Source organism: Oncorhynchus tshawytscha, linkage group LG02 (genome assembly GCF_018296145.1).
Source record: "Oncorhynchus tshawytscha isolate Ot180627B linkage group LG02, Otsh_v2.0, whole genome shotgun sequence".
Lineage (NCBI taxonomy): Eukaryota > Metazoa > Chordata > Actinopteri > Salmoniformes > Salmonidae > Oncorhynchus > Oncorhynchus tshawytscha.
The window spans coordinates 51152319-51179671 of record NC_056430.1 but is presented as its reverse complement, the minus strand read 5'-3'; the positions used below and the strand labels follow the sequence as shown (position 1 = coordinate 51179671).

Genomic DNA, 27353 nt, shown 5'->3' with positions numbered 1-27353 from the left:
ACCGACTGTGTAACAGTCACAAAGAAAGCAGTTACCAAGGCTCAAATATGTGGCAAGTTTGCAGACGTGATAGCCGGCAGGCACAATTTTGCACTTCTACCTGGACAGAGTTGGACAAGACAGATCTTTCTTGACTTGTAAAATGACCCTTGGCTCCGTGTATAAATGGGACCATTGTGTTCACTGTGTGACCTTTTGAGATTTGACCTGTCATTACCTGAGCCAGAAATGCAATTTTGGAAGGGTGCTAGATGAGTTGGGCAGTGACGATACCAGTATAGCAATATTGGTCATTTTAAAAACCTGCTGTATGTCAAATATTGTGTGCTATAGCTTGGAAAATAAATCAATGTGACTGGATGACAACATGATGATTGTTTCCAACATTAGGGCTGTTTTCCTAAAGAAGTGAAATCCGCCTCGTGTTTTGTTTCCTTCCCACGATATGTATCGCAATACTGGTATCTTCCCGGCACTACAGACGAGGGCTGAGGAATAGGATTTTCTCCCATTTTAACCTTATTCCCTAGATTCACGGGGAATTGTAGTGGAATTTATATTGTAATTTCAATGACTGTTGATTATGTCCATATTATTCCATTGCAATTTAGTCCCTCACCAGTTTGGCTATCTACTCAAAGAAATTGTACGTTAATGCCCTTACAACTGCTATCTCCATAACCCCACTCCCATATTCTGAATAGATTCAATGTGGGTGGTGATGTATAGGCTACTGAGGCTGGATTAATTTGAGATTAAACCACAGTGGTATAATATGCATGACTGACTACACTAATTGCCTCGTTGAGTTAAAAGGGAATCCATACTTAACAGAAAGTTAGTGAAAGAGAGGGCTCCAATGATAATGACCCAATTGGGCAGAGCACTCCTCACCTCTCTGCCAGTAAATGGTGCTTGTGTCACCTCAGACACCCTGTAACTGTTAGTGTCAAAGTCTGAAGGGGGATGGGTGTTGGCCATTCTTGTTCTCTGTGGCTGGCAGCTGTACGGGCTAGCATGGACATGTCGTGTCAACACCTTTCATCAGTCCTACTCCCTCAACTTTTTATCTATTTTATTTAACTAGGCAAGTCAATTTAAGAACAAATTCTTATTTACAATGACAGCCAAGCCCTAACCCAGACAACGCTGGGCCAATTGTCCACCGCCCTATGGGACTTCCAATCACGGCTGATTGTGATACAGCCTGGAATCGAACAAGGGTCTGTAGTGACTCCTTTAGCACTGAGATGCAGTGCCTTATACTGCTGCACCACCCAGTAGCCCAATCAAACTAGTGAGCCTCAGTCCTTCAGTCAGTCTGTCCGGCCTTTTGTCAAGTTGTCCCCAGCAAAGGCAAGTAGGCGGGCGGATGCTGTCTGAGTGGCTAGACACTTTCGTGATTGGTCTTGTTTAGCTTTCATCGTGACATTTATCCTGCCAGCCTGGTGATTAACAGGTGGGGAGATGTCAAGGACGGGGAGATTTGATAAACTGTGACTGGGTGGCGATGGCTGTAGATCATCAGTGGTGGTGTTGATTAAATTATGTCTTGCAGCAGCACACTCAGTCAGGCCAGAGGTGTCACCACAAAGTGCCATATCCTGTCATGATACATCGGCGCACACTCGCAGCCCTGAAGAGTTGGAACGGCTTTGGGCTACCGGAATAGGCCCATGTTGATAACACTAACCCTGCAATGAGGGAAAGACGGCCACCACTTGCAACGAGCTGGCAGGATGGTCGCCTACTGACTGGTTTTGGAGGATAATTGCTCTGGTGTGTTTCCCCTCTTAGATATGGTAAAGCCCCTTATCCATCCAAGACTGGAGGGCAATTCCAAGGTAACGGAATTACGCTGAGACTCCGATTTTAACATTTAAAATGTATACCAGTTTAACCTCAAACAAAATAACTCTATGCACAAGGACTACCTTCGACTATTTCCACTGAAAATTTTACAAAAACACATTTACAGGAAGAACTGCAGATCCAAAGTTTGGATAACATAATACAACTGAGGGAGATATTACTGTAATTCTGTAACTTTGTATCTGCAATTTTTCCAGTAAATGTAACTTTATAAATTGTTCAAAGTAGTCGTCGTATGGTTTGTTAAACGTTGAAACTTTGAAATCAATGGCTATTTGGTTATTTGGCGTAATTCCTTTATTGTGGAATTGCCCTGGAGCAAATCTGTTTAACGTGGAAGGAAGTACGTGTTGGGAAGGATGGCCAGCCTTGCATGATATGTGAAGGCTACACTTGCTTTAAAGTGGTCTTACCCCTCAACAATCATGGCCAGATTAAATACTCTATTTTAATTATATCCGTGGGCATTAACTCAGTAACCTTATCAACCTTACCACCCGACCTTATTTTAATGGGGCTTTGCAAGCCAACAGATGCAAAAAGATTAAGAAGAATATACCGGTGGCAAAAAGCGCAATCCCCCTAAAAGAGGGGGGGTCGGGTGGGTTTCAGAATCAGATACACTGACTATTTAAACCATTTGAGGTCTTTGGATCTGGCTAGATGGCAGCTATCTGACTAATATATCTCTGGATATCAATCAAAGGCTGCATTTTTTTGTTGTTGTTGTAGCAAATAAGGTTCTGAGAATGACGGAAGACAACGGGCTTCCCGCTCTATTACATCACAGTGGACATATTATTGTATGTAATGTGCGTAGAAACAAAATAAATACAATGGTTGTTCCCGTTAAACACTTACCCCCCCTTCCCCCAAACACATGTAATAATAGGACTATAAATTGTGCTTTCCTGTATTATACTATATTATACAGAGCCATTTACTTTTTTCATATTCTTAATTTAATATATATTTAATTTAAATTTAATTTATATATATATATATATATATATATATATATATATATATATATATATATATATATATATATATATATATATATATATATATATATAAATTAAAAATATATATTTTTAATATATTAAATATTTTTTTTTTTTTTGGGGGGGGATTTTACCCCTTTTTCTCCCCAATTTCATGGTATCCAATTGTTTTAGTAGCTACTATCTTGTCTCGTCGCTACAACTCCCGTTTAATTTATATTTAATTTATATATATAAATTAAAAATATATATTTTTAATATATTAAATATTTGTTTATTTTTTGGGGGAATTTTACCCTTTTTCTCCCCAATTTCATGGTATCCAATTGTTTTAGTAGCTACTATCTTGTCTCGTCGCTACAACTCCCGTTTAATTTATATTTAATTTATATATATAAATTAAAAATATATATTAAATATTTGTTTGTTTTTTGGGGGAATTTTACCCCTTTTTCTCCCCAATTTCATGGTATCCAATTGTTTTAGTAGCTACTATCTTGTCTCGTCGCTACAACTCCCGTTTAATTTATATTTAATTTATATATATAAATTAAAAATATATATTAAATATTTGTTTGTTTTTTGGGGGGGGGGAATTTTACCCCTTTTTCTCCCCAATTTCATGGTATCCAATTGTTTTAGTAGCTACTATCTTGTCTCGTCGCTACAACTCCCGTACGGGCTCGGGAGAGACGAAGGTTGAAAGTCATGCATCCTCCGATACACAACCCAACCAAGCTGCACGGTTTCTTAACACAGCGCACATCCAACCCGGAAGCCAACCGCACCAATGTGTCGGAGGAAACACCGTGCACCTGGCAACCTTGGTTAGCGCGCACTGCGCCCAGCCCGCCACAGGAGTCGCTGGTGCGCGATGAGACAAGGACATCCCTACCGGCCAAGCCCACCCTAACCCGGACGACACCAATTGTGCGTCACCCCACAGACCTCCTGGTCGTGGCCAGTTACAACAGAGCCTGGGCGCGAACCCAGAGTCTTGAAACTTGATCTAGGCTTAATCTTAATTCCCATCTTTATTCATAATTTGGCTGCGGTTCAGGCCATAGAAACAGTGCAAGGGTGCCAAATTCTTAAAAAAAAAAAAGTTTTATTTTGCTGTTACTTCTTATTAAGGCGTCCGCATGCTTCCCAGCCATTACCGTTCAGAAGAGTTCTTGCATATATCAAGACAACGTATTTGTTTATTTTGGACTTCGGTCACACCTCTTTTTCTTTTTTTTGTGGGAGGAAAGCTGAAGTTCGGAGCTGAAGTTTACGCCCCTTCGGTGATTGGTCAAGAATAGGGATTCTTCAATATAGTTGTCATTCAACGAGAGACAACCTGTAATTATGCAACTATTTTTGGGGGGGAGAAAAACTGCACCAAACATTTTAGTTAGATGTAAAATCGCGTGACTAAGATCCTCGGCAAAAACGTTAACATTTTATAGATGAATTCGGACTATTTTGAGGAAGTGTATACTGGCTACGGTGTCTCAAAACAGACAAACAACACTTGATTTTCAAGCGAAGGTCTTTTAAGGGGGTATGCGAGTAGACTGTTTCGACTAGACGCAAGCCGAATTGAAGCATGCTTACGCCTTTAGTCAGTTAATTTAATCAAATTCAGACCCACAAGGGTGAACACTGTTCAAGAGGCCCAACTTAACATGTTACCCACACCCTCCAGACATGCCCTTGATTCTAATCAGTAGCCTAACCCCATGGATGTATGTTGAAATGTCTGTAATTTTTTTTAGATAACTTGACTTTAGTCTTAACTCTCATAGGGTTTAATTAGACTGGAAAGCCTGTTCATTATTCAAATATGTAAATAGAGACCTAGATCGTATGCAAACTATGAAAACTACGCACAGTGCAGTATCGGCATTCCTTTGAAGCACAACTGAAGTGCCCTAACGGAGTGTGAATTATTAACTCCGAAGGGCACCCTGTGTGCTTCCACCGAATGCAGCTTATGAGTATAAATGGTATATGCGTGTGAGCTCCCTCATGAATGGAGTTGGTGTGTGTCTCCTGAATCCATGTTAAAATTCAGTGACACGAGCATTGTCTTTCTCCTGTTTAGCACATGGTAGGGTAGAGGCAAAGTGTAAAGCAGTTCCTGGGTTGTTGTTTTTGTTTGCGTGGGGTGTTGTTGCTCTCTCTCGCTCCTTCTCGTCTTTTTTTTTTTTTTTTTTTTTCATTGTTCTTTCTCTTCCTACTAAATGTGTCAATTTCACATATCGATATTTTGCTATCTCACTCTCTTCCACACTCTCACAAGTTCAAGCAGCCCCTTAGAGAATGAAGCCCTTGTGGTGAGATGGTATAGAATGACATGGCTGAGGAGGTTTTTGTCAAAGCCTCGGATTATTATGAGAAGATAAGACCCCCACCCGAGGCAGGTGAAGAGAGAGAACTGGAGACAGGGGAACAGACACAAACACACAAGCACAACTAATCGGCATCTGTCTTGCTCACTCGTGCAGAGCAAAGGGCATTCCTTTGGAGGCAACGTGTAGAACGGTACATGATCTGCAGTTTGTCAGGCTGTAGTCAAAATAATATTGACGTGCTCACAAAAGGTGTGCGGGTGTTGTGTTTGTGTGCATATTTTATGCAGGCCATATGTGTGTTTGCATGTTTTCAGAAGTCCGTGTCCTCGTGGAATGGTGTGTGTGTGTTAGCACTGTGGGTCTGTCTGTTGTTGTCTGTATGTTGTCAGCAGCATGAGTTTGCATCCATGCACATGTGTGTACTTGTGTAGATGTGTACATGTGTCTACAGGTATGTGCATGTGTGGAGTTTATTGCTGTGCTTAGCCTTTGCAGTCCCAGTACTTCTCTGAAAGGGTGGCCTGGTCTCTCTCTACTCTTTCTCTCTCTCTGTACTGGCTCCTTTTGTTTCTTTTGTTGGCTAAGGTTGAAAAGGCCAGCCAACAAGAGGGAGAACTGGGGCGGAGGGAAGGGGTGGAGGGGGGTGTGGTACATGTCTGGATGGGGGAGGGATGTGGAAGAGAAGGGAGGATTTGTGTTGCTTTGCTCTGAACTGTCTGTCTGTGGGAGAACAGCTGGTGTTGACTGGCTGCAGACTTTAGTCCTCCGCCGAGGGATAGGTAGGTGAGTGGGTGTGGTAGAGGGGGAGTGTCCACCATCTGGAACCGGACCCAAAAACTAGGGCAGAACTTCTCCAAAAGTCTGAACTTTGAAACTTGCAAAGTTCTGAGTTTTTAGTTTTCTTCGGCATCTGTGCACCTTACGATGAGTATTTTGTGGTTGTGGTAATTTTGATATTAGTGTGGGATTTATTTTCTCGTTGACTGGTTCTAGTTTTTTGCCAAAGCTAGATAGCTAGCTGGCTATTCACATGGATATTTTGGATATTAAACTGCTCTTGAAATAGAATATCATCTCAATAACATCAGGGGGCTTTCTGTGGCTTTTGACTCCTGGAAAACAATACACGGGGCATCTGTTATGGTGACATTCGCCAGGTTTTTGTGTTCCTGTGCGGTTTTGGCAGGCCGATAGGCAGGCGGTGTTCGCAATACCGATGCTTCTGGCTGTTGCCAAGTAGGAACTATGGAGTCCTTGGAAAATGGGGAGCACTCGGTTTCCCCAGAAACACCCTTTTTTTTCTCAAGACGACTGCCAAAGCTGGGGCAATCACCCTTAACCCCCCACCCCCCCACCACCATATCCCCCCCAGGGGGGATGCGCTCTATCCTGGGAAAGGGGGGTTGTCATGGACAGGAAAGGACCAATGTTGGACTGGACTGTTAAAAGTTTTATACTTTGATGGCGGAAAGATGGATGAGGGGAGGGTGTGTGGGATTTCTTTCGCTGGTCCCAACTTGACCTATTCTGAAATTGACTTGAGGTTCTCTATCTTAATTTGTTCGATCTTTTGCGATTTGGTCAGGCTAAAGCTTTCTTTTCTCTCCCTATGTTTAACGTAACTAACTAACAAACAAGGCTAGGCTTATTGAACTATGAACATGGCAGCAGAAGAAGCAACATTTTAACTTGGACTGTCTTTAAAAAGAATAATATAGGCATACTGGATTTTGAGTTCCGTGTGTGCTGAACACAGGGCTGACGTGCTGTGATGATTGGGTGCCAGGGGCAGGACATAATTTTTTACAGCCTGTATGTGGCTCCCTCCGTCACCATGACACTTCCTGCTAATTCACACTTCTAAACGGTCAAAGGTGAAAGGTTGAGTGTCATCCCTCTAAAGACATGTTACTTTGCTGACAGGGGCTTTCCTCCTGACTGGATTTTTTTTTCAACACATCAAGAGTTAAATACAAAGCTCCAGTTAATACATTGAAGTGTGTGCGTGTACCCGGCCCCCAGAGAGCAAGGTGTTTCCTAGCAACCTTTTGCCACTTGTTGCCAAGCTAGGACATACACTGTTAAGGGAACGGTCTCTGACTGTTAGGACATGGCCTCTTTTTATTTTGGGGGGCACTGCATTCCCTACTCTGGTGTGGGGGGGCTGGCACAACTACTACTATTATAACCATGTAACTGACAGTTATGGATGAAGACTGTCATGAAAGAACCATCATAACTGTTTTAAAAAAAACACACAGAAAAAACAGCTGGCTGGGCAGGCTAGGCTGGGCAACGTGATGAAACTGATGCTCTTTGCTGAAACATTATAGCAGCACACATAAGTGCGTTTGTAAATCCACTCTGGTGTGCCAGAGTGTGCTCAGTGGGCATTCATATGTTGAGAGCGTTGTCAGATTGTCTGTTCGTAAATTCAGAACGTTTAGCTCTCGGCGCGTTCAGTGCGCACACTGGCCGCTCTGGCCGAGGAGTGGGTTGATCCGAGCGTTCTGACCACACAATGGCAGTCAAGCACCTAATCGAACTGGCTAACGTTGGCTAGCTTGCTAGCTACTTCCAGACACAAATGAGAGAACACTTCACTCTGACCATTTTGTTCACCCTAGCAGAGCTGGTTATGGTTTTCATGTTATTCAGAGCATTGGTGACTAACTGTGCTGCTGGCAACAATGTAAATGTTTTTTTGCCGACGTTTACCGTCACCTGCCAATTTCAACTGGTCTTGAGCGTTTATAAATTCATCAGTTATTCTGCGCTCTGGCACGCTCAGACGAGTGTTCGGAAATCGGAGTAGATGGCCAGAGCGCATTTACGAACTCGCCCATAGACATGGAATTAAAAGAAAGGGCTTAGGACCTCACCCTTGCAATTTGACTGATAAACTCATGGGTACACTCACAATGGCTACCTTGTATTGTGATACAATAATTTCCATGTTAATGTACAATGTTCATTCAAATGATGTTAACTGATGTGGCTCATGGAATGTATTTTTTTCCGTAATGTCAGTTGCGTTGAATCGACAAAATCGCATAACATTTTACTTCCTACTCCTCCTATAGAGGGCTTGCAGTTGCCTCACAAATCACCTAGCAACCACACCATAGTCTGTCTGTTGGAACTCCTGAGTTTTGCTTCCACTGGAAACTTAGGGAAGATTACCCATTATTTTGTTTTCTAAGGACCAAGAAAACGGAGGGAGAACCTAAGCAAATATATTTAGAAAATTATAATGTATCGCTAGCTAGAACTTACTGTACAGGCTAACTCAAATTAGCCGCTAATGTAATGTTAGCTAGCTATACAGTATGTACAGTTAGCTAAGTGAATTAAATATCGTTAGCTAGTTAGCTATCTTGGTGTATTTACCGTTGTAATTCGAAATGGATTTGTAGTTCAGTACAGTGCCTTCAGGAAGTTTTCCCATCCCTTAACTTTTTCCACATTTTGTTGTTACAGCCTGAGTTTAAAATGTAACTGGCTTACACACAATACCCCATAATGTCAAAGTGGAATTGTTTTTTATATATATATATATATTTTTATACGTGACTTAAAAATGAAACCCTTTTGTTATGGGAAGCCAAATAAGTTCAGAAGTAAATATTTGCACATCAAGTAACACAAGTTGCACTCACTCTGTGTGCAATAATAGTGTTTAACATGAATTTTTGAATGACTGTAATGTAGTCTGTGTGTAGAGGAGTCAGACGCAGGACAGCCGATATGAGTAAATAAACGTATTTTACTCAAAATAGACAAATACAATACAAAATAAGCAAGTTCACATAAACGTATTACATAAACAATCACTCACAAACAAACATGGAGGAACAGAGGGTTAAATAATGAACAAGTAATTGGGGAATTGAAACCAGGTGAAAAAGACAAAACAAATGGAAAATGAAAAGTGGAAAAAAAAAAGTGGATCTGTGATGGCTAGAAGGCCGGTGACGTCGAACGCCGTCCGAAGAAGGAGAGGGACCGACTTCGGCGGAAGTCGTGACAACTACCTAATCTCTGTACCCCACACATACAGTTATCTGTAACGTCCCTCAGTCAAGCAGTGCATTTCAAACACATATTCAACCAGAAAGACCAGGGAAGTATTCCAATGCTTAGCAAAGAAGGGCACCGATTGGTAGAAGGGTAAAAAGAAAAGCAGACATTGAATATCACTTTGAGCATGGTGAAGTTATTAATTACATTTTGGATGGTGTATCAATATACATTTTGCTTCTGAAGCTAAGCAGGGTTGGTCCTGGTCAGTTCCTGGATGGGAGACCAGATGCTGCTGGAAGTGGTGTTGGAGGGCCAGTAGGAGGCACTCTTTCCTCTGGTCTAAAAAACAAAAATCACAATGCCCCAGGGCAGTGATTGGGGACACTGCCCTGTGTAGGGTGCCGTCTTTCGGATGGGACGTTAAACGGGTGTCCTGACTCTCTGAGGTCATTAAAGATCCCATGGCACTTATCGTAAGAGTAGGGGTGTTAACCCCGGTGTCCTGGCTAAATTACCAATCTGGCCCTAAAACCATCACGGTCACCTAATAATCCCCAGTTTTTACAATTGGCTCATTCATCCCCCTCCTCTCCCCTGTAACTATTCCCCAGGTCGTTGCTACAAATGAGAAAGTGTTCTCAGTCAACTTACCTGGTAAAATAACGGAAAAATAAAAAATACCCAGTCACTACAAAGATACAGGTGTCCTTCCTAACTCGGTTGCTGGAGAGGAAGAAAACCGCTCAGGGATTTCACCATGAGGCCAATGGTCACTTTAAAGCAGTTTGAGTTTAATGGCTGTGATAGGGAAAAACTAAGGATGGATCAACATTTTAATAACTCAACACAAACCTAATTGACAGCGTGAAAAGAAGGAAACCTGTACAGAAAACAAATATGACAAAACATGCATCCTGTTTTCAACAAGGCACTAGAGTAAAATGTGGTAAAGTAATTCACTTTTTTAAGAATAGTGGTGGCTGCGTCGTTATGGGTATGCTTGTAATCGTTAAGGACTGGGGAGTTTTTCAGGATAAAAAATAAATGGAATGGAGCTAAGCACAGACACAATTCTAGAGGAAAACCTGGTTCAGGCTGATTTCCACCAGACACTGTGAGATGAATTCACCTTTCAGCAGGACAGCCTAAAACACAAGGCCAAATCTACACTGGAGTTGCTTTCCAAGAATATGGTGAATGTTCCGGAGTTATTTTTGACTTAAATCTACTTAAATGTATGGCAAGACCTGAAAATGGATGTCTAGCAATGATCAACAACCAATTTGACAGAGCTTGAAGATTTAAAAAAAAAAATAATGGGTAGGGTAAATGTTTCCCAACCCAGTTGTGGAATGCTCTTAGAAACTTACCCAGAAAGACTCATAGATGTAATCGCTGCCAGGGGTGTGAATACTTATGTAAATGAGATTTCTGTATTACATTTTAAATAAATCAGCAAAAATGTCTAAACATTTTTTCGCTTTGTCATTATGGGGTATTATGTGTGTGAGAAATCAATTTAGAATTTAGGCTATAACACAACAAAATGTGGAGTAAATCAGGGGGAATGAATACTTTCTGAAGGCACTATAGCTAGCAGTTCCAGCTGTCAGAACGGAGAGTAGGCTACTCTGGATAGGGCAGGTAACTTTGTGGGAGGACATTATGAAAATGTTCTCCAGTCCAGCACGAGAAACCAAGGACAGAGATATAGTATCATAATTTTCAGTGCTGTCTAATTTGAGTATAATGCGGCCTGTTTCTTTTTTCTGTTCTGTACTCCGATACAGAGAGCTGTGAATCCCTTTCTGCAGATAGAGGTCCCAATGAATGCCCCGAGAGAATAAGGATACGTCCTTTCTATGTTCTATGTGTACCTATGTCAGAGCACATTATGAAAAACAAAAATACTGTTTTTAAAGTCAGACACAATGTATAAGCCTATTACAACTGGAGCAGGCCAACCCTGCTGGGTGTGCCTGCTTCTGTTTCAGCCCAGCACTAATACACCGAATTCAATTTATAAAACCTAATTAGTTGATAATTAAGTGCGCTATTGCTGGGATCAGTGGAGCAAGGTTGGCAACCTTTGGAATGGACTTTTTTTTTTGTTCACATGAAATGTATGCTTTAATAATGAATAATAGCCTACGTGTTACTAAGATGTCTAACCTTTTCCATATGCGTTAGCTTACTTGTACACTATGCAATTATATTAAATGGTGTTGATTCTTTTGAAGTGAAGTGTTTAAACTTGTGTCAATTGTTAACTTAAAACTATTCAAAATGAACTAGTGTCAATGTTTAATCACAGATCACAATCCTGCAATAAAGAGTGAAAGGAAATCTCTAATTTCTGTGTTGTATACTGAAATGAACTTGACTTTTTTGTTCAGTTGTAAGCTCTCCAATGAGTTTTATTTGATTGTCACTCTTTTTTTCAGGATATCAGCCATGTGAACTAGTGATGCACCGATGTTACATTTTTGGCCGATATCCGATATTTTCCTTGCCAAAAAAAACAACCTGATATCGATATCCGATATTTAAAATTTGTGCAGCCTTTTTAAGCATTCTTGTACAGTTAAATGGGTTACACACACACACATGGACACAGCGGTCTAAGGCACTGTATCTTAGTGCAAGAGGCGTCAGTACAGTCCCTGCTTCGAATCCAGGCTGTATCACATCCGGCTGTGGGAGACTTGGGAGACCCATAGGGCAGCGCACAATTGGCCCAGCATTGGCTGGGGTAGGCCGTCATTCTAAATAAGAATTTGTTTTTAACTGAATGACCTAGTTAAAGGTTACACACACACCACACTGACCAAAAAGTTATTTTGTTGCCATTTACGTCCCCATTACCAGAAAAACAATCAAAACCTATTTCTTTCACATACTTGCTGTGCTGTTTCGTTGTTGATTTGTTCAGTTGTTTCATTCTCAACCAGGATTTCTATAGAATGTTATTTGGGTCTTTTGCTATGGAACGCCATTTGGGTCTTTGCGTGTCAAAAAAGATACGCGCTACATGCGCGTAGTGTTAAATAGTGTTATTTGACGTGTCAAACATTGATTACACTATCACTCGTATTTCATATGTCACATCGATTCATCAATATGTATGCTATGATGCTGGCAAAGTTGTCTCGCGCACCTACAGTGCTGCTCATAAAAATAAAAAAAGCTAGCTAGCTCATGGATGCAAACAATGTTCATCCCCAAAAACAAATGACATCTGTTTCAGTAGCTATAGAGTTAGCTAGCTAACTATATAGCTAGGAGTCATCTAAAATAACCCTTATTTATAAGATGGGTCCGACTGCCATTAATCAAATAAGAACTATGTGAAGCTAGCCACAATAAGGATTAGCCACAATAGTGGACTTTGCGTTTAGCCTTCAAAATAAAAGTATGGCATAATTCTACTATTTGTATTAATTTGCATCACTGTCAATGACACTTATTTTGAAGGCAAACCGCAAATTCCACTATTGTGCCTAATCCTTATTGTGGCTAGCTTCACAACATATAACCCGGTCAGGTCGAGCCTCACTAGCCAGATGAAGCTAGCTGGCTGATTTATAACGTTAGCTTGGAGCAACCGGGTTAAGTAGCTGTTTATTTTCATGAACTAAAGTTCAGTTTCAATAGGTGAACAAGTGGTTACCTAGGTAATACTTACAAGGATTCTTAAATCATTGCTAAGAATAATGAAAATTACTGCCGTTTCTACTGGTCATTGTTTTCAGGCTGGTTGTATTGGTGCTTGCTAGGTCCAGGCTAAGTCTAGCTACTCCAGAAGTTGCAGTCGAACAAATATGATGCTTTATTACCAATGTGGTATTGTAAACACATTGTTCGTGGCCTGTGTTTGCAGTCTTTTTTGTACAGCTTTGACAGTGCTACTGTATCTTTTTTGACATGCAAAGACCCAAACAGCGTTCCATAGTATGTATGCGTGAAGCTAATAGCAGTGACGCTATTACTGTGCAACACTGGTAGGGCAACATCTGAAAAATAGCGCACTTGGTTATGTGTACCGGTGCTCGACCAGTCGGCGAAAGCCAACATCACCCATGACAGAGAACTGTTGCTTGTCAAGGGCAAGGAATTCCATTATCTTGGGTTTAGTGGATTTCGCCTTTTTGAGTTGTCTCGCTGAAATGTTCTTACTCTTTCAAATGACTGCTCGACTTATTTTACTTGAGTGCTTGATCCACACAGCAGACATTGTGGGCTAGGTTAGGAATGCGGTGTTGCACATGTAGCGCTAAATTTGACATGGCGTCACTACATCATGTACCTACGTTTATATAGGTATGCACATCGGTTTTGCAATTCTGCGTTAAACTAGAAATCGGCCGATACCGATGTTGCCATTTTTTTTAGCTAATATCGTCCGATTTCCGATATATCGTGCATCCCTAATGTGAACCCATTTTGCAGCTGATAATGGCATGCAACACCAATGCAGCCATAGGCCTACAGCAGTGGTTCCCAACTACAGTTGTTGAGTACCCACAACGGCATACATTTTTGTTGTAGCTCTAGACAAACATGATTCTAACTCATTGAGTGCCTGATGATTAGTTGACAAGTTGAATCAGGTGTGTTTGTCCGGGCTACAATAAATATGTGTACTGTTGAGGGTACTTGTGGGTTGGGAACCACTGGCTTACAGTATGATGTCATTTGCCTTATGGGCATATGCATTGCACCCTTTGCATTTGAAGAAGAGATTAGCTCAACTCCCACATTTACATATTGTTGAGCTATATGTTCTCAATTTTAAAATGATACAAGTAGACAATGTATATGAGGCTAATTATACAAGATTTTGTAAATTTTATTTTTTATTTCATTTAAGTGGTTAGTGTTGGGCTAGTAACCGGAAGGTTGCAAGTTCAAATCCCCGAGCTGACAAGGTACAAATCTGTCGTTCTGCCCCTGAACAGGCAGTTAACCCACTGTTCCTAGGCCGTCATTGAAAATAAGAATTTGTTCTTAACTGACTTGCCTAGTTAAATAAAGGTTAAAAAAAAACTAGGCAAATCAGTTAAGAATAAATTGTTATTTATAATGACGGCCTAGCAAAAGGCCTCCTACGGGGGCTGGGATTTAAAAATAAATTAAAATATAGGACAAAACACTGATCACGACAAGACAACACAACACTACAAAAAGAGAGACCTAAGACAACAGCGTGGCGGCAGCACGACATTGTAGCAGCACAAAATAGGGTACAAACATGGTGCATGCCTTGTGCTGACATTAAATTGTCTAAAGAAAATCCAACCCTTGTAGTCTAGGTAGTGAAATGTCTGGAAGCAGGATCCTATGGGATCCTTAGCTTAAAATATACACAACTACTACCACCAAGTTCAATGCCAGATACTTTTCTCCCAAAATGTCTGAGTGGAACTTGGAGGTGCTACTGTGTTCATGAAGATGATTTGCCTAAGACTACCACAACAATTGCATTGTTTAAATGGTTAAATAAATGAAAGTTAGGCTATAAGAAATACATTTTATTCAAAGGGACCAGGCAAAGCAGAGATTACACAAAATACTTAGAATTACAACAATATAGCATATTATTGAAGTACAGTATATTTACAATAGACTTTTACATGTTGCAAATTACAATTCATGCATACATACATACATACATACATGGTGTAAGGGGGCACTTTAGTCATGACAAGGTGCGCTTTACTCAAGTGTCACAACAGAATCATTCAGATTGACCAAAGCACAGCATATGACAACCATCTTGTATTACTGAGGGATGTCTCCTTTTCATATCTGGAAAAGGACAAATTAGTAAAGGAGAAACTGATGCTGCACCAGCATTGCTCAGCTTTACAGTGGGAATCCAGTCGACATGGGTGTCTTGATAGAAGTCAGCTGGTGAACCTAAAGTACGTAAACAAATGAAAGGCACACCTGATGTTAGAACATCACTTCTTCAGGTCTCCTATACCATCAGGGCTCTTGCTTGTTTGGTTGTGTTTAATTCCTTCAGGTGTTTTAGTGTCATAAAGATTAAATCTATTGTTGGGCTGGAACCACCAATAGTCAACACAGCAGGTTGTCCTATCCCATTGAGGCCTTAGAGCATAGGACAAATGTCCATATATTTTCCCTCTTCTTATGAATAAAGTTCTCAACAAATGATCATTGGGTCAGTACCACTGGAGTTTTAGACAGTGTAGCTGGACTGGATGTCATATTGTACAATTTGTGTCTCCCTTTTTCATGGTTATGGCTAGAAGGGATCCAGTTTTGGTGAAATTTAACATCAGATTTGACTTTTTGTAGCAGGTCAGGAGAATTTTAGATTAAGGTTTCGAACTTTTGAAGTTAATTTTACAATTGGATCCCTTTTAGCCATGACCTATTTTCATAGGCCTAGATTACATGGTTTCATTCAAGATGAGGTAGATTTTAGTGATCTGTTATCAGTGTAAGCAGAGGTGGCCTATTCATATTAAAACGATTCTGATGTCTCCAGTCGTGTAAATGTAGTAGAATTTCATGGAATGATTATCAAAGGCCACATTTTTCCTGAGTAAAGGAAAGAAACGTCTCTGATATAGCCTATACCTCTACACGCTCATTAATAGCCAAAATTACTATCTAATCTACTCATCACATTAGGAGTAGTTGACTTGCATTAGTCTGCAAATGCAATGATGGATGCAAGTGATCCTTTGTTATAAAGGTGCATTTTATGGTGAAAAATTTGCTTCGCCCAAACTTGAAACCCGCATACTGCCTATGTAAGAGACAGACTACAAGCTAACTATGAGCATATCTAGCTAACTAACGTGGGTTAACTTGTAGTCTTGTTAACACTTGGTTAGCATAACAGCTAAACTAATCTCGAAATCTATCAGACTTACCAGTGGGTTCAGGTCTTGACAGGCAAAAACATTTCTAAGCTTTCTGACAGTTGAGTTTTATAATTGCGGGTAATCTATAAAAAAATAAACCAGGGATTTATCTTTCGTGCCTTGTTAGAGCAGTCAAATACTGCACAGAAATGGACTTTTGTGATGGATCAACTAGTTTGAGGCACTGTTATCATGCAGTTTGGGGTAGCCACTCAGCTGTTGTTGTCGAAAGACTTGATGCGATGGTCTTCCAACATGGCCGCCACGAGGCGTTGTGCGACAACTGGCAACCCTCTATGGGTACACTAGGCTGACAGTCGTACCATTAAGCCATCATTGACTTGAATTCCAGCACATGCAGTCAGGAGGAGAAAATGTGTGTAATAAATATATTTATGTTGCTATTCAAACAGTTATTACAGTGTCTGCGGTCATTTGCCTGGCCAATTACCATCATCCAAAATTCCATGACTGTCAGAGCCATAAGAGAGAGAATATTAAGGCTTTTACATTACTACAGTTGTAAAATAAAGGATTTAGTGTTTTTAAAATATGGTATGCAACATTGTTTCTCAATGTATTTGAAAAGCTTTCAAGGTTTCTCTGGTAGGCAAACAAATTAACTATAGGCCTATTTTATTTATTCTTGATTTAACTAGGCAAGTCAGTTAAGAACAAATTCTTATTTACAATGACAGCCTACCAGGGAACAGTGGGTTAACTCCCTTGTTCAGGGGTAGAACAACATTTTCTTACCTTGTCAGCTCAGGGATTCGATCCAGCAACCTTTCGGTTACTGACCCCAGCACTCTAACCACTAGAGCTGACAATATTTGTAGAGTGACAATGAGTCCTTCATCTCTTGTTCCCTAATTCAAAGCAATCACATTTCACCTGTATCACACTGTATCATGTCTCTGGAAACTTGTGTGTACTTCACGTGTGTATTGTAGTGACAGATCTTTGTCAAACATTTCTCTCAATTCGAAAACAAATGTGTGTTCATAACCCTCAATCGTCAAGGACCTCTTGCGTATACGCTGAACTGTGTGTGTTGTTAGCTAACTTTGCATGCATGGCTAACAGCAGACTACGGCCCTGTATGTCCACGACACCACAGCAGAACCTGCAGGCTGCTTCATAAATAACTCTCTCTATATGTTGTTAATGGAGGGCTTAAGGCTTTTTCTGCTTACTGAGAACACTGTAAGTGTTTCCAACCGCCTGCTACACCCCGATGGCCTGATCTAGGAGGGGTGAACTAGGCCTCTGTTTCTACATTAAAAATGTTTTCGATTTAACTAGGCAAGTCAATTTTAAGAACAAATTCTTATTTTACATTGAGGTCCAAACCCTCCCCTAACCTGGATGACGCTGGGCCAATTGTGCACCACCCTATGGGACTCCCGATCACGGCTGGTTGTGATACAGGCCGGGATCCAACCAGGGTCTCTAGCACTGAGATGCAGTGCCTTAGACAGCTGCGCCACTTTGGAGTCAAAATGACCGGGGTTATGGACGGACCTGGGGGGGTGGGCTCCAGGTTGGAGGAGGCAAAACCCCTCACATCACCCCCCCAGTGGTTTTGTGTGTGTGTGTGTGGGTTGCTTTTTTTATTGGACTGCACACAACACTCTAATTCTACTGTATGATAGTAAAACAATATCGACTATGGATCACACAACCGCTTAAACTAAATCGCCACTCGTTAAATGGATGTGAAGGGCGTAAAATGCCAGTCAGTTGCTCGAGTTCTAAATTGGTCAGAACAAGTTAATTTACTGTCTGCTACACTCAAGTGTTAGATGCATCAATTTAGGCCTACTGCCTGACATGGCAAGTAGCCTACTATCCTTGAATTTGCCAACCTTATCTCCCTTGTCCCGAGTACTAACCCTCCTGTCTCTATCCCCCTTTTATCTTCTCTTCCTCATATTCCGTTTGTTTTTCTCTATTGTACTCTATTCTTGAGTCAGGGCATTGGCATAGAATAGCTTGAGGTGTCTGTGCTTGCTGGGCCAACCTGTGGGAAGCTACTGATAAGTCAGTGGCTTTGTTGTTGTGTGGTGGCTTGGCTGTATCCTCAGCCCCCTCCTCAGTATTATTGGCAGATAGCTGCCATTGCTCAGCTGGAGACAATCTCAGACAGCGGCCAATAACATTCCTTCCATAAAAACGTCAACAGGCCAGGCAATTCCAAGGCCAGAAGGTATTCACAGATCCCTCGACAAAACTGACCTCCCTGGGGAAGATGGGTACGGCGTATTTAAAAAAAAAAAAAAAAAAAATGTTGAACACACATTAAAATAAAGTAAGTGTTTTGTGTTCTTTAGCAAAGGGTTTGAATTGGAACGTTCAAGGTGTGGCATTGTTTCCAGTGGACCAGCTCAACTTGATAGAATGAAGGGGGAGGGACTCCACTTTTCACTTTTCTTAGGTGGACCACTTGCAAATAGTCACGGTTCGTCACCCAGCCACCACTGTCTTGTCATGTTGGTTATGTTTTGGGAACAATGACTGATGGCTGGAAAGCGTTTGTAAACCATGACAAAGTGTGTTATCTTCGTTAGTGTGATACGTTTATCGTTTGTGCCATAGCTTCCCAACTAATGAAAACAAAACTCTTACACAAGCACTAGGGGACCAAATCCTATTAAAATGCTCATCACTGCATGATTTATGCACAAATGTGAGTTTCTCTTACACGTTAAACTACGGTCCTAAGTTACTTACTGTAGGTGTTCCTGAGAGTAGGTGTCGCTCTCTGGGACCCAGTCAGTATGACTTCAGAGTTACTTCTCTGGTCTAAACTGTGTATCAGATGGATGCATTCTGAGAATGTGTTGTAATTGGATTTGGTCATGTTCACAGGGAAACATGGTGTATTTGTAGTTTTACTTTACTTACATGCCAGAGTTACTATGCTAGCAGAAAGAGTGAATTGAATTATTTCCTACAAGAAAATCTAACTCACCCTGAAGCTTTCTTTTCTATGAAGGTTGAATTCTTTATTCCCTGTATTATATATGCCTAGAAGGGGACACACACACGCACAGTACATTGGATCAGAATCGGATGTGTGCAGCACAGCTGGCCTAATGAGATCCAGCTGGAGGGAATTCTGGTAGCAGAGAGACTGTATCAGGACCCGCAGACGTCACACACGCTCATACTTAAACCACACACACACGCACACACTCACTTGTCTCGCAAAATCAGTGTTTTAATAGACAATGTTTTGGTCTATGACATTCTTCGACGTGTTCCACGTGTGTCTGTATATGTGTGTCATATATATCACCAAAAAAAGAAACATCCTCTCACTGTCAATTGCGTTTATTTTCAGCAAACTTAACACGTAAATATTTGTATGAACATAACAAGATTCATCAACTGAGACAAACTTAACAAGTTCCACAGACTAATGTGACTAACAGAAATGGAATAATGTTTCCCTGAACAAAGGGGGGGTCAAAATCAAAAGTAACAGTCAGTATCTGGGGCGGCCACCAGGTGCGTTAAGTACTGCAGTGCATCTCCTCCTCATGGACTGCACCAGATGTGCCAGTTCTTGCTGTAAGATGTTACCTCACTCTTCCACCAAGTTCCCAGACATTTATGTGGCGAACGACCCTAGCCCTCACCCTCCGATCCAACAGGTCCCAGACTTGCTCAATGAGATTGAGATCCGGGCTCTTCACTGGCCATGGCAGAACACTGACATTCCTGTCTTGCAGGAAATCACGCATAGAATGAGCAGTATGGCTGGTGGCATTGTCATGCTGGAGGGATGAGTCTGCAGGAAGGGTACCACATGAGGGAGGAGGATGGCTTCCATGTAACGCACAACGTTGAGATTGCCTGCAATGACAATAAGCTCAGTCCGATGATGCTGTGACACACCGCCCCAGACCATGACGGACCCTCCACCTCCAAATCGATCCCGCTCCAGAGTACAGGCATCGGTGTAATGCTCATTCCTTTGACGATAAACGCGAATCCGACCATCACCGCCAGTGAGACAAAACCGCAACTTGTCAGTGAAGAGCACTTTTTGCCAGTCCTGTCTGGTCCAACGACGGTGGGTTTGTGCCCATAGGTGACGTTGTTTCCGGTGGTGTCTGGTGAGGACCTGCCTTACAACAGGCCTACAAGCCGTCAGTCCAGCCTCTCTCAGCCTATTGCGGATAGTCTGAGAACTGATTGAGGAATTGTGCGTTCCTGGGGTAACTCGGGCAGTTGTTGCAATTCTGTACCTGTCTCGGATGTACCGATCCTTTGCAGGTGGTGTTGAACGTGGTCTACCACTGCAAGGACGATCAGCTGTCCGTCCCGTCTCCCTGTAGCGCAGTCTTAGGCATCTCACAGTACGGACATTGCAATTTATTGCCCTGGCCACATCTGCAGTCCATGCAGATGAGCAGGGACCCTGGGCATCTTTCTTTTGGTGTTTTTCAGAGTCAGTAGAAAGGCCTATTTAGTGTCCTAAGTTTTCATAACTGTGACCTTAATTGCCTACCGTCTGTAAGCTGTTAGTGTCTTAACGACCGTTCCACAGGTGCATGTTCATTAAGCATGGGAAACAGTGTTTAAACCCTTTACAATGAAGATCTGTGAAGTTATTTGGATTTTTACGAATTATCTTTGAAAGACAGGGTCCTGAAAAAGGGAAATAAATTTTTTTTGCTGAGTGTGTGTGTGTGTGTGTGTGTGTGTGTGTGTGTGTTTTCCTATACAACTATACAGGGTGAGTGGAAAACATAAGAACAAGAAAGAACCCATGCCTATTCTTCCATTTATGTTTTCTTTTCTTTACTGTCCAAGCACATTGACAGTTTGGGCCGAGCACATTCCACATATTTAGGGGCTAAACCAAAAAGCAGTGAGTTGCGCACACAAGCACACAGCTCTCCGGGGACAGCGATACCATGTGGGCTGGTTAGTTATTGCTGAACTTATCAACAAGACAGAACGCTTCCACATTTGCATTTTATTGAATCTTCACTTGAACAATGAATGTTCTGAGAAGGCCTCATTGGTGATATTCAATTTACCATTGATGTGGGCTTTGTTGTTGACTTTGTTGGTAAAAAGAAAATAGGCCTGCAATTGTTTTTTTATTTTTATAACTGAAGGTGAAGACTCAACAGTTGTCAATTATCAATGCATATCAACTGTAACCAATAATTGAAGTGATATTTGGTCGATGACCCTGAACCTCCCCCATTTTAAGTTTCAACAGCCAATCTGCTTCCTATAGACTACGTTCAACAAATTGTTTTGAGAGTCCCACAACCGCCTGTCCTAGATGGCAGAAGTCCATCGACAGTCCGTAACTCATTTGAGACTTGTTACTACTAGTCTCACTGACTTGAGCGATGGCTGTTTTGATTTCACTTCTGGCTCATAATGGAAAAAATGCTTATCTTAACCCCAAGCTTGAGGAAATGTTTTTCATCAGATCAACTGCACCCTCTCATCAAAATGTATTTCATAAAGCCTATTTATCGACCTACTTGGTGGATACTGTTGCTGCTAGAAACAGTCGCTGGGTCAGACAGACTTTGTTGTAGCAGTTCTTCAAATGATTACGATTTGACTTGAAAAGGAGCCTATTGCAGCATTTTATGGACGCAGAAATGAACAATCATCTCAAAGGCTGGAGCTCAATCTTCCCATGGATCTCCGCTCCCCTGTTTATGTTTGTTAAATCAAGTGGAAATGTCCTTTTTCAATTAACTTTGTGATTAACTCGCTGATCTTGGCCCTATGAGATCTTTGGCCTACTTGTTTGTGCCAATCTGTTAGTTCGTATTGAGACGAAAGGTTTGGAAAAGGGAATAGCTTTGCCAGTGTAGGATAACTCTGTGGTAGAGAAATGAGCGCAGTGAAAAATATGAAGAGGCCATTTCTAGAGTCTGTGACTGTCTTGTATTTCTTGGCCCATAAAAGTAAGGTTGTGTTGAATGAGTTGCTTACTGACGAGTCAAGCTTGCTTCCTTCCTCGGGATCTCTGGTCAAACCAAGCTGGCCAGTGTGAAAAATGATTTAAAAAATAACTATGACGCAAAGTAACAAATTCTTCTCAAAGTCAGGAAGTGCCAGGAAAAACCTATCGCTCCCAAATCCATAGGACATTTATCTCACTCTTAAGAAGAGGAGATTTTGCCACTTTAACCGACTCTGCTTGTTTAGAGTTAGACGTTCCTCTTCCCCCAGTCATCATTACTATTTTGACGTACTAGTCACTAGATTGTCATGCTAGAAAGACCAAACTAAACTTGCAATATCGTCAGAACTGATTCACCCTATTTTGCGGAGAAGAAGAAGTGGACCTTTTTTATTTTATTTTTATTTCACCTTTATTTAACCAGGTAGGCTAGTTGAGAACAAGTTCTCATTTGCAACTGCAACCTGGCCAAGATAAAGCATAAGCAGTGTGAACAGACAACAACACAGAGTTACACATGGAGTAAACAATTAACAAGTCAAACACAGTAGAAAAAAAGAGTATATAGACTTTGTGTGCAAAAGGCATGAGGAGGTAGGCGAATAATTACAATTTTGCAGATTAACACTTGAGTGATAAATGATCAGATGGTCATGTACATGTAGAGATATTGGTGTGCAAAAGAGCAGAAAAGTAAAAAAAAAAAAAACTGTATGGGGATGAGGTAGGTAAAATTGGTGGGCTATTTACCGATGGACTATACAGCTGCAGCGATCGGTTAGCTGCTCAGATAGCAGATGTTTGAAATTGGTGAGGGAGATAAAAGTCTCCAACTTCAGCGATTTTTGCAATTCGTTCCAGTCACAGGCAGCAGAGAACTGGAACGAAAGGCGGCCAAATGAGGTGTTGGCTTTAGGGATCAGTGAGATACACCTGCTGGAGCACGTGCTACGGGTGGGTGTTGCCATCGTGACCAGTGAACTGAGATAAGGCAGAGCTTTACCTAGCATGGTCAGGCAACTGGAGAAAGGTCAATGTGTTGTTCAAAATTCAGTGGTTGGTTGTAGGCCAGAGAAACCACCGCCTGATCTGACAACTGCACGAACAACACTGTTTTTAGCTCCTCCAATTTAGATTGATCCTGGATTGGCTCTCGTTCAGTTGTTAACTTTGACCTCTGGAGATGTGTTGGGGTGGGACAGGCAGAAGGACGTTGACCTCTTCCCCCGGGAAGTTAGAAAAGCATTGGTAATGAAAGGAGGCAGATGAGACCCAACTGATAAATGGGGCTGTGTGTGTGTGCAGCAGGCAAAATGCATGCAGACTGCGCAATAATGCATCTTCTTTTCAACTTACTAAACATGGAAGCATGCTAAAGTGAATTGGAGATTTTGCACACATACCATGTGTCACTGTCGGATTCAAATGGTCAGCTTACTCCCAGTGCATGCCATTACGGATATGCAAAGGAAACTTGATATAGGCTATAGGCTAATGGTTGTCATTTTGACTGAGAGCATTCATTTAAGCATTCATTAAGTTGAATTGTGTTCTATCACAGAAAGGCATTCATCCCCGATCTCATCAAAGTGAGCGGAGAAGCCCATTCTCTCCCAGTTTCTCATTATGTAGTAACGTGAGTAATCCTGGTTAGAGCTTCACATTGCTGCAGAATCATGGCCAATGAGAATTCTCATATCTTTCTGATGAAGTCAAGTAGCCCCCACTAATTGCCCGTGGGCCTCTCAAACTCACCCACGATGCTATATAGTGTACTGTCATTTAATAAACTGAAGCCTCAATGGCCTCCACTGAAGCCTCAATGGTCCTTTTTGTTATGTTTGTTTTGGTGGACTGTGACTGCGTTGGCATAACCTTTGTGGAGTTTGGGGAGGCGATAACGTATTGTTAGTTCGGGAAGGAAGCAATTAGGATAGCATCAGCCGCATGCCAAGTGGCTGGAGAGGACAAGCCCTTTTGGACAGGATGCCGTGGAGTTATATTTGGGACCCTTTTATCCTCTGCTTGAGAGGAAAAAACTAACCGTATATATATTTTTTGTAATTAATTATAGCCCCACTGTGGCCAAAGAAACACGGTCATTGGAGGTTTAGGAGCAACAGCTTAACCACGCAAGAAATGGTGGCATTGTTGGTTTTGATGACGTTGTGTTATTTTCCCTCAGGTTTTGATGTGCTAGGGGAATGTGTGTGTGTGTGTGTGTGTGTGTGTGTGTTCCAAACCCGCCAGAGGAAGAATAGAGAAGCTGGTAGAGTGTGTGCAAATAGCTAGTACGGGAAAACCGTTGAGATTTATACTACATCTCATGATTCATATAATCAATAAATTGTATGCTCATTTTCAGTACTTTATTGACTTTGCTGATGATTTATAGAAAATACATTTTAGAATGTTCTCTTTTTGAAGTCCCATTTTCTCACAGCAGCCTTTTATATTGAAGGTTCCAAGCTGCTATGAAGAAACCACTTTTTTCCCCCCCCAGCTTTTTACGACCAACTAGTTTTCTGAAGTGCCGTCTGGTGGCAGTAATATTTTATTTTCTCTGTATGTCTGACCTGATTTACTTCGAGTTATCCCTATTCGGGACCGGTTAAAAAAAAGCCTTGTTTATTTGGAGTGCCGGCCATGTTTGAGAGGGCTTTCAGGACAATGAGTGTGATGTCAACCCCCAGAGTGTGTGTATAAGGGTACAATTACCCCTCTGTTTAGTGCTGGTGACCCCAAATTTTGGCAGGGGTGAGTGAAACACGCTATGTCACTAGTTGAGTCACTGTACAGTCTCAAACGCTGGGAAGTCTTGTGGAAATGGGTCCAGTTCATTTCATGGCCACAATGGGACCCATTAAGCTTGACATTAAAGTGTGATGTGGTGTTTTACAACTGCCTCTACACAATTCTATCAAGCTCAATGAGTCCAATTCTACAACATACCATTTCCTACCTGCCAGAGGTAGTCAACCTCTGACAATACAATATGTGCACTGTGTAGATCTATAATTAATGCTCACACTCTTACTCTTTCTGATAAGGTTGTTTGTAGACTGTATGCTCAACCTGAGGGACTATTGTGCTACTAATCCTTGAATGGGGAGTCCTATATAGAAAACAAACAAGATCTTAGATGACAATATTTCCCAGCTCAGTCCCCAACAAATCGCATGAATCGCAACCCCGGCCCCCAACCAAAGAACATCCCATATGTATCCAAGGGTTCTCCATTTGTCTTCATTTAGACGTCAACTCAGGCCCTAGTTGTCATAGTGTAGGTCAGTGATTTAAATGAACCCATTATATGACTGAGCGACTCCGTTTGTGCTTGCCTCACCTGAGGGGAAGCGTCGCACAACAAGACCCGACAGATCCAGGAATGGGAAGTTCCAGGAATGGGAAGTTCCATGAATGAGCCGGAGCTCAGCTGACAGAAGGCCACAGGGTTTCCTGGGTTTTAAAAGCGTCATCGTGGCAATGAGAATTGTAAGACAGCAGATGCTACTGCAGTGCAGACCTCTGGGCAGAAACATATAGTTTACTTACCACTTTCTCTTTTTACAACCTGGAGGGATTTCTGGAGATTGTCCCCAGGTTTGACCAAATGTTGGCCTGGTATACAGGCAGCATTCCTTGACAATGGCTGTCATTTTGAACTCCTGGGTAGGATAAGTGAATAATATTCCTTACAAGTATCTAAAATGAATGAATGAAGTCCACAATGTGATTGCAAGTAATTATTTTGTCCGGGAATAAGATTCATCTGGGTCTGGGAAACCGGCCTTCTGAAGTTGTTTAGTCTGGTTAGTCTTCTTTGATACATTTTTGCTTGGTGTCGCGAAATCACAACGCTAAGTGATAGTCTGTTTGAAACTAGTGAGCTTCACTCTGGTCTACTCCGTCTGTTTTGTTTGGTTGATAACTTAATGTGTAGACTCGTTCCTAACTGGTAACTGACCTGGTTATAACTCAATATTCCCAGTCATTCTCTGATCAAGGGCATGTGTGAGTCTTTTTAAAAACACTACAATGTGCCATGTTTCATGTTCCGCCAGACCTCTCTTCTGTGGTTGTCAGTTGTCTGCCTTTTTGAAAGTGACCTTTTGGTTTCGCTCTGCTCCTCTGTGTTCAGCATGGCTTTTGTTGTCATCGCCGACAAAGGCTGCCTTGCCCTATTTGTGTAGGCTTCACCTAGGCAGCATGATGTATCATTCAAGCCAAACATTTAACAGGTTTAGGTCCAGCCAGCAGAACATAATATTTCAGAAAGACCCCTTAACTTTTTCCACATTCTGTTAAATTACAGCCTCATTCTAAAATAGATTAAAGAAATAAAAATCCTCTGATCTACACACAATACGCCATATTGACAAAGTGAAAACAGGTTTTTATAAATGTTTACAAATCTATAACAAACTAAAACATACCTTATTTACGCAAGTATTCAGACCCTTTGCTATGAGACTCAACTGAGCTCTGGTGCACCCTGTTTCCATTGATCATACTTGAGATGTTTCTACAGCTTGGAGTTCACCTGTGGTAAATTCAATTGATTAAACATGATTTGGAAAGGCACACACCTGTCTATATAAGGTCCCACAGTTGACAGTGCATGTCAGAGCAACAACCAATTGTCTGTAGAGCTCCAAAAAATGTCTACAGCATTGGAGGACCCCAAGAAAACAGTGGCCTCCATTTTTTTTATTTTTTTTTATGGAAAAAGTTTGGAACCACCAAGACTCTTCCTAGAACTGGCTGTCCGGCCAAACTTTGCAATCGGGAGAGAAGGGCCTTGGTTAGGGAGGTGACCAAGAAGCACAACCATCTCTGCAGCACTTCACCAATCAGGCCTTTATGGTTGAGTGGCCAGACGGAAGCCACTCCTCAGTAAAAGGCACATGACAGCCCGCTTGGAGTTTGACAAAAGGCACCTAAAGACTCTCAGACCACGAGAAACAAGGTTCTCTGGTCTGATGAAACCAAGATTGAACTCTTTGGCCTGAAAGCCAAGCGTCATGTCTGGAGGAAACCTGGCACCATCCCTACGGTGAAGCATGGTGGTGGCTGCATCATGCTCTGGGGATGTTTTTCAGGGACTGGGAGACTAGTCAGGATCAAGGCAAAGATGGACAGAGCAAAGTACAGAGGTCCTTGATGAAAACCTTCTCCAGAGCGCTCAGGACCCCGGACTAGGGTGAATGTTCACCTTCCAACAGGACAACGACCCTAAGCACCCAGCCAAGACACCGCAGGAGTG

The 27353-nt window shown here is 41.7% G+C and overlaps 1 protein-coding gene across 2 annotated transcripts in view; it reads left to right on the top strand.

The window, feature by feature from the left end:
- Positions 1 to 27353, top strand: part of plxnb1b (plexin b1b) — a 117615-nt gene that overhangs the window by 5153 nt on the left and 85109 nt on the right. The window lies entirely within an intron of this gene.